This window comes from Aphelocoma coerulescens, chromosome 4 (genome assembly GCF_041296385.1).
Source record: "Aphelocoma coerulescens isolate FSJ_1873_10779 chromosome 4, UR_Acoe_1.0, whole genome shotgun sequence".
Taxonomy (NCBI): Eukaryota; Metazoa; Chordata; class Aves; order Passeriformes; family Corvidae; genus Aphelocoma; species Aphelocoma coerulescens.
The window spans coordinates 74,064,934-74,072,152 of record NC_091017.1 but is presented as its reverse complement, the minus strand read 5'-3'; the positions used below and the strand labels follow the sequence as shown (position 1 = coordinate 74,072,152).

General features: G+C 45.5%; 1 long non-coding RNA gene across 1 annotated transcript; it reads right to left on the bottom strand.

Annotated features, from left to right (window-relative positions):
* Positions 1-493: 493 nt before the first annotated feature.
* Positions 494-5,219, bottom strand: LOC138109181 (uncharacterized). The gene is made up of 3 exons (XR_011150332.1): positions 5,102-5,219; positions 4,449-4,545; positions 494-1,709 (listed from the first exon to the last, which is right to left on the bottom strand). It is a non-coding gene; the product is annotated as an uncharacterized lncRNA (long non-coding RNA).
* Between the last annotated feature and the right edge of the window lie 2,000 nt (positions 5,220-7,219).

Sequence of the window (7,219 nt, the reverse complement as noted above, 5' to 3'; positions counted from 1 at the left end):
ATATATATATTTTATATACATATTTTAATTTTTTTTTCCAGCTATAGAGGCAATGGTTGAGGCACCCACTGCAGCTTAGAAATACCCAGAGGAAACAAATCATGAGTCTGAGTAGGGATGCATCAAGGATTTAAACCTTCCTACACATCTCTCACCTGTCCTGACAATATTCTTGAAACTCCTGAGAGGAGCCAAAGTCCCCAGTGAGATCTCTGACCCTGCTGGCTTTTACACTCTGCCCTGTGAGACTCCAGTTGGTCACCTGCTGCTGCTGTGCCAAATTCTATCAATTGTACAACACAATCCTGAGAAGGCAAAACCCTTCCAGCAGTGAAACACACCTGTGGCCATCAGTGGTCCACACCTGGGAGCAAGTGCTTCTGCACTAAAAAATTGGCCTGAAGGTCAGAAAAAGCATGAGAATAAAGTTGTCTGAGCTGAAGTTCCCAGCTCAGTGTTAGATGAAACCACCAACATATGTCAACCTCACAAAACAACCCAAAACCCGCTGAGTTTAATATTTTATTCACAACTTTGAAAGCTGAAGCTTCACCTTGCCCTTGGCACAATAAATGGACTGGCTGAAGAAACTGCTTTATAACTGCAGAGTGCCCAGTGACCCATAAGAGGCTTCCACAGCACCTGGGTGCTCTGTCTCTGGTGGGACACAGAATGGAAGGGAAAATGCAGATTTCATGAGTTGCCAGTGGAGATTTATGTTCAGCTGGTTAAACTTCTGAGCTTTCCTCACAAGAAAAGTGCTGCTTGTTGTCAATGTGCTGTGCTGCGTGGCCAAGCCTGGCAAAGCAACTCCTGCTGACCTGGAGGTGAAGGGCATGCAGGAGCTGCCAGGATGCTTCTGGAATTAATGGATATCACCACTCCTCATTTGGGAATCCAGCAGTTAAATATGCTCCATCCCATGCTGTGCCATGCATGTGATCATCCCTTTTCAGCTCTCTGCAGTCTCTGCTGCCAGAAGAACTCCACGATGACAGCACCTGACGCAGGCTGGAGGAGATGAACATTTATCGTTGTTGAGTATCTCTGAATAAATGTCTGGAGAACATCACAAGCAGAGCAGAGCTTGGCTCACAGTAAGAGGTGCTGTACAGAGCAAGGTGTGCAGCCAGAAGGTCCCAACTATTAAAACTTGAACTCACAAAGCAGAGCACATCCAGGAGCTGGCTGTTAAGCAAGGGGATAAAAAACTTGTATTGATGAATGATTTGTCATAGAAGAATGGCAGATGGTGACTGGGTGCAGGAGGTCTGGTATGATGCAGAAGGGATTGATTAGGAGGAGCTGTCACTTGGACACTTGGGATGCTGGGTTTCTGGAATGTGGGATGCACAGGATGTTTTTCCTGCAAGCACAGAGTTGTGCCTGTAATCAGGCTGAGATGCACAGGTGTGTACACACACACACAGAGGTACATCCACAGAGTGCTAAATTAAAAAATGCTCAAAGCCAAATGCTGGCCACAAGGCTGGGAACCAGATCTGGCTCTCATCCACACGAATTGTCACTAATCCTCTACAGCAGCTTTGTCTTAGTGAGTCACGGGCTAAGCCACGAATTGAGCTACATGGGCCACCCTGCTCCAGTGCTTCAGCTGATTTCCTTGGCCCTCTCATTCAGCATCACAGAAGTGCCTTCAGGATTCCTTTTAAACCCCTTCTCCACAGTCTGGTTAAATGTGGAAACAACTAAACGAATAAATAAAGATAATTAAAAAAAAAAAAAACCGAGCAAAAAACAACACAAAACAAATCAACCCCCCAAAAAACAGCTTTCACCAGACAAGATTATTGATTATTCATATTGGTCAAGGTTTTGAGTGATCAAGGGATAAAGGACTGAGTTGCTGCCTTCTCTGAGGGGAAAACCACCCCAACAAACAGTGTTTGAATAGGAAAACATCTATCACAGAATGTGCAGTAACCGTGGAAAATGTGAATGCAGGAGCAGGTTTATGAGGAGTGACTCAGACATTGGTCATCCCCAGAAGAGTGGTCAAAACAGTGAGGAGAAGAGTGACAGGAAAGCACCTGCATTGCAGAGCTGGTGTGACTCAGCGGAGAGTTTAATCTCCAGCCTCACAGATTTCTGTCCTGTCATGCAAGTCCCATCCCCAAGAGCATCCCAAATCCATGCAGTCTGTCTTTCCCTACCAGCTGCAGGCCTGGGAGTTTGGGGCTCACACTCAAGAACATTTCCCTTCCTTTCCAGAGGTGAAATTCTGAGGGAAGAGGGGATCCCTCTCAGTGCAGTGTTCATTCAGGATGAAAAACTGGTTTGGCCACAAAACCATTTGAAAATTGGTTTTGAAAACACCCTGTGCTAGCATGGTTAGGATGATGTTGATAGGGACAGCTGACTCTGCTCTGGAAAAGTGGATAATCAAATTAGGTAAAAAATGAATGGAAAAAGAGTGTTACAATTTTCTAAAAGCCCAAGTATTGTCTTTTCTCCTGTTCCTCTGTTTTTCAATCTTCCTTAAAAGCTAGAAATGTGCCAGTGAAAACAAAAGGCCTGATTCCTGTTCAAAGACTATTCACACAGTTCCTTTAACCTAGAACAACTTGCTCCTCAAACCACAAAACACCCCAACCTTGCATTCACCTGACACCCCACTCCCAACCAGGATGGGCTGGTTCCCACACCCTGCAGTCCTTCCCTTCTGCCTGGGCACCTCCAAGTTGTCCTCCCTCCCACAGAGCCACACCACCAATGGTCTTATAGTCTTTTCCTCCTTCCTGTCTCACCAGGGTGACCTCCAGAGAGGACTGGAGTTAGATGATTTCCAAGGATTACAGAAATATTTCTTGGATGTTTTTCCTGTGAACACCGTATTGGGATCAGAAAGAATTGTATGAAAAACCAAAACATCAGAGCTGGCATTTCTCCAGCTGGCTGCACAGCTCCATTTGGAATGAAAAACCCCATTTATTCTGTGTTAGGCAAACAGGAAACTGGAACAAGCAATGTATCTCCTGGATACCCACCACTCCTGGTATTTGCACTGGCTGGGTTTCAAGGCAGCAGGGGACAGGCACAGGCTCAGAGGGCACCGAATTCCCCAAGCACATCAGCTGCTGCCCCACTCTTTTCCTTCTGGTTCGTGCCACTTCTTGATTTCTTTGCTAGTCTTGAAGCAATTTTTCCTGCCTCTCAAGGTTCCCACTTCTCCAACAGCCTCAGTGGGGTTTCCAAAGGTTTGGGGCTCTGTCTTGAGCCAGTGGCCCAATTTTTGAGGGTTCTGTTATTGCAACATCTTTACTGCCTTGTCACACTGGGAACTCAGCACCAGTCTGTGCAGCAGCACCATGTGAACAAGCCTAACTCAGCACCAGCACCTTGCAAAGCCAGGATAAGGCAGAGGTAAAGCCTGCAGGCTGGTAGTTGTAGCAGCAAAGTTGGGTTTATTGATTTTATTGCAGGGAGCTGTGACCACTGCAGGAAAGAGTGCAGGGGAAGCAATGAGGAAAGTGAGCACTTTCAGCTGTGGGACTGCAAAGAGTCACACCAGGGGTCTCCTCTCTCTCATTTTTATTAAATTTACTTTAATTTTTTTTTCTTATTTATTTTCTACAGAATCTGAGCCTCTTGAAATAAGCAGTAAATTTTCCAGGGAACCCAATAGCCTTTGGATGTGGTTTTCAGGGTGTGTGAACCCACCACCACAGTGAGAAACCCAAAGCCCCTCTGTCACCTGTGGTGCAATGCAGCTGATCTGGCTCTCCAGGTAAAGTAGTTTTTTGTCACAGCTGAACTGAAGAGGGTGTGGGTGATTGTAATGGTGGCATATCAATCACAGCCTGTATCTGCTTTTGAGGCAGTTTGATGGAAATAAAACACTGAAGTTCTTGCTTTCACTTTTTGTCATTATTTATGTCTTTCATATGCACATTCCTTGGATAAATGCAGTGGAATCTCATAGTGTGAACCGTGATGGAAAGCAGGAGCAGCTGGCAGAGGAAGGAGCAGCTCCCAGCCTGGAAGAGTCACACGTGTTGATTAGAGCAGGAGCTTTCTGATGGGAGTGTTTGCCCTGCTGACCTGATTAGTTAATTGACTCATTATCAGCAACCCACCCAGGAGCCATCTAACAGAGTCCATGAGAATATTTTCCCTTGATATCCAGCCCACAGAGAATGAAAATCTACTTACTTTTCATATTTCTCTGGGTTATAATTTCCCTGAGGAGTAACACATATAGCTGGATGTCTCCAGCTGGCCATGGAAGGATGAGAACTGAATTTGCAAATATTACAGCATGTTTCCATTTAACAACTGTTTTTTAAAACAGGGAAATGTTTTATATAGGCTTAGTTCCATGTAAGATTGGCTCCTCCTGAGGGGGATAGGCCTGGCTGGATATCTTCACTGTTCACTGGGAGAGCAGCAATGCTCAGGTCTACAAAGGCCACATGATCCCAGAATACCTGAGATGTGTCCACTGCACCAAGAATAACCTGCCAGGTAAAGGAAATGCTCAGGCCACCCAAAAGACAATTTTCTCAATGTCCAGTGACAAAGGACCTAAAGAGGAAAGTAAAACATGTGGGTCAGCATGACCCTGGGTTGAAACATTTTGCTTTGAGCTCATGGAAGGAGAACAGAAAAATATGGGCAAAATCAAAACTTATTACAGATTATGTTGCTTGCAATTTAAAAATAAAATAGTATCAGTGGAAAATTCTAATAGCTTTACCAGTATGGTTTATATCTGATGGAGACAAATCCATCAAGCAGCATGCAAACTGACCACAGAATCAGAGAATAAGCTGGGTTGGAGGGGACCTGCAAAGATCATCGAGTCCAGCTCCTGGCCCTGCACAGCACCATCCCCCAGAGTCACACCATGGGCCTGAGAGCATTGTCCAAACACTCCTTCAGCTCTGTCAGGCTGGTGCTGTGACCACTGCCCTGGGGAGCCTGTTCCAGTGCCCAGCCACCCTCTGGGGAAGAACCTTCTTCTAATATCCAACCTAAACCTCCCCTGACACAGCTTCAGGCCATTCCCTCAGGTCCTGACAGCAGGCTGTGTGTTTCCTCCCAGAAGAAGGAGATCTGAGGTAAAGCACTTGGAACCCACCTCTGAGCTGAGCACAGGCCAGGACAGCTGCATGCAGAGGACTTGTCAACATCACGTAGTCATTTATAGCTGCAGTCATTTATAGCTGCAGTCATTTACAGCTGTAAACTCACTTTTATCTTGCAGCAGCATCAGAGGGATCTGTACACCATAAATGGAGTCATCACATCTCAGCAACACATCCCCTTTCATTTTCTATTGGATGATTCATGTCGCTTTTAACTGAACCAAAGAAACCGTCTTCATCTAAGCAAGCTCAAATAAAGGCAGTGAAGGATTTTTAAGTGTTTATGAACTTCTATGAAGATCGTGTCCCACATTCAAGCCCAGCAGACCTGTTCCCAAATGCTAACAGCACCTGAGCTGCCCCAGAAACTGCATGGAAACAGGCATGAGGCCAGCTGAGACTGGTTGGAAAGAAAAAGACCAGATTTTAGGGGAATTGGGAGGAATGACTGGCAATTGCTTTTGTTCTGGACTGCCAAGCCATCACAATAAACCTTTCACCCTTCTCTCTGTTTCTCTCTATTTCTTTTGAACTCCATCTTTTGCCCAAGAAAGTGCCATTAAAACTATACCACTCGAAAAGGGCGGACCACCATCCTTTGACAGAAATCATACCTGGGCAAAATGTGTTAATTGGCAAGTTCTTTCCCTTAGCTTATACTTTCTGCCCAGGTTGGTGGCTGAGCCAAGGGCAAGGCTGGCCTGGCTGCAGCAGATGGAGGATTTGCATCATTAACTCTTGCTAACAATGAGCATATGCTGAATGATTTATTGCACAGTTGTGAGTTGGGTGGCAGCCATAGGAAGAGTTTTGTCCAAAACAGGAGGAAAAGTTGATTGCTCAGTGATGGGTGAGGATCAGCCCTTGAATGTCCTTGAAGCCTTCCAAGAAGTGGTGGCAGTCATGGGCAGTGCTGTTTGCAGAGCAGGGAAGGTGCCCAAGCAGTTACTGCAGGTGCTTCTCTTTTGTAAATGTCACGTCACACCACTGAAACCCCAACCACCAATGTTTTGCTCTGCTGGGCCAAATTAATCTTCTAATTACATTTGTAAAAACACCTCTGAGAATTTGTGCCTGTTCTGTCACAAATCACCAGTTCTTCCTAACCATGCTCTTCCAAGGAAGCTGCTGTGGGATTTCTGCCTGTTCCCATGGAAGGTGAAGGCAGCATCAAACACATTTGAGGGTTCAGTCATTCCTTGGTGAAGTAGCTGCTCGGTAGTGGTGGCCAGGATGACCACAGATGTATTTTAGGCTATCTTTCAGCACTGTGAAATTCATTTAGCCATTCAACAAGGAGGTTGTGCACCTCTGATGTACAATGAGATAATCTGTGGAGAGTTCTAGAGAGACTCAAAGTAGAGAAAGTCATCAATAGATTAACCCATGATAATCTTGAATTAATTTTTCCATAAAGGATGCATGAAGTTTAAAGTTCAGTCGGTGCTGCCACGCTGGGAAATAGAAAAGACAAAATTAAAGATGGAAGATGCTACTTCAAAATTCACAGTGATGATGAGGGATGAACTCAGAGTGTCCTTTTCCCTAAACAGATATCTCTATTATGAATCCTAAGGAAGACAATTCTTTAGCAGCTTAGCAGGACCAGGCAGAGCGTGGCATCCTGATGCCAATCAGGATTCTAATGACTGAACCTCCAAAATGAGAATTTCCCCTTCTACCCAGGAGATGGCACTAAGGCACTCAGACATCACTTCAGCCTTACCACAAACCTGTTTTCCCTGAAGTTGTATGCTGGGGGCAAAACCTGCAAATTTTACATTCACTGGGTTGTGCTTCTTGTGATGGGACCGAGTGTCCCGAGAGCAAACATGTTTGTGTGGCTCTGTGGATGCTATCACTCGGATTTTAAGTGGATTGTCCTTCTCACGGCTCTGGTGAGCTCTCACCAGATCAGAGCAGCCTCCATCCAGGGATGTTCCTCTGTTTTGGACACAGGGAAGCACCGAATACTCTGAAGAAATATGCCTCTGCCTCTGCCATAGCTGTAATGAGGCAACAGGACCCTGGAAAACATCTCCTAATCTCCACCAGCCACATTCTGACTCATACCCAGCTTGTTTCTCTGTGTTGTTTCAGGGGTTTTCTCT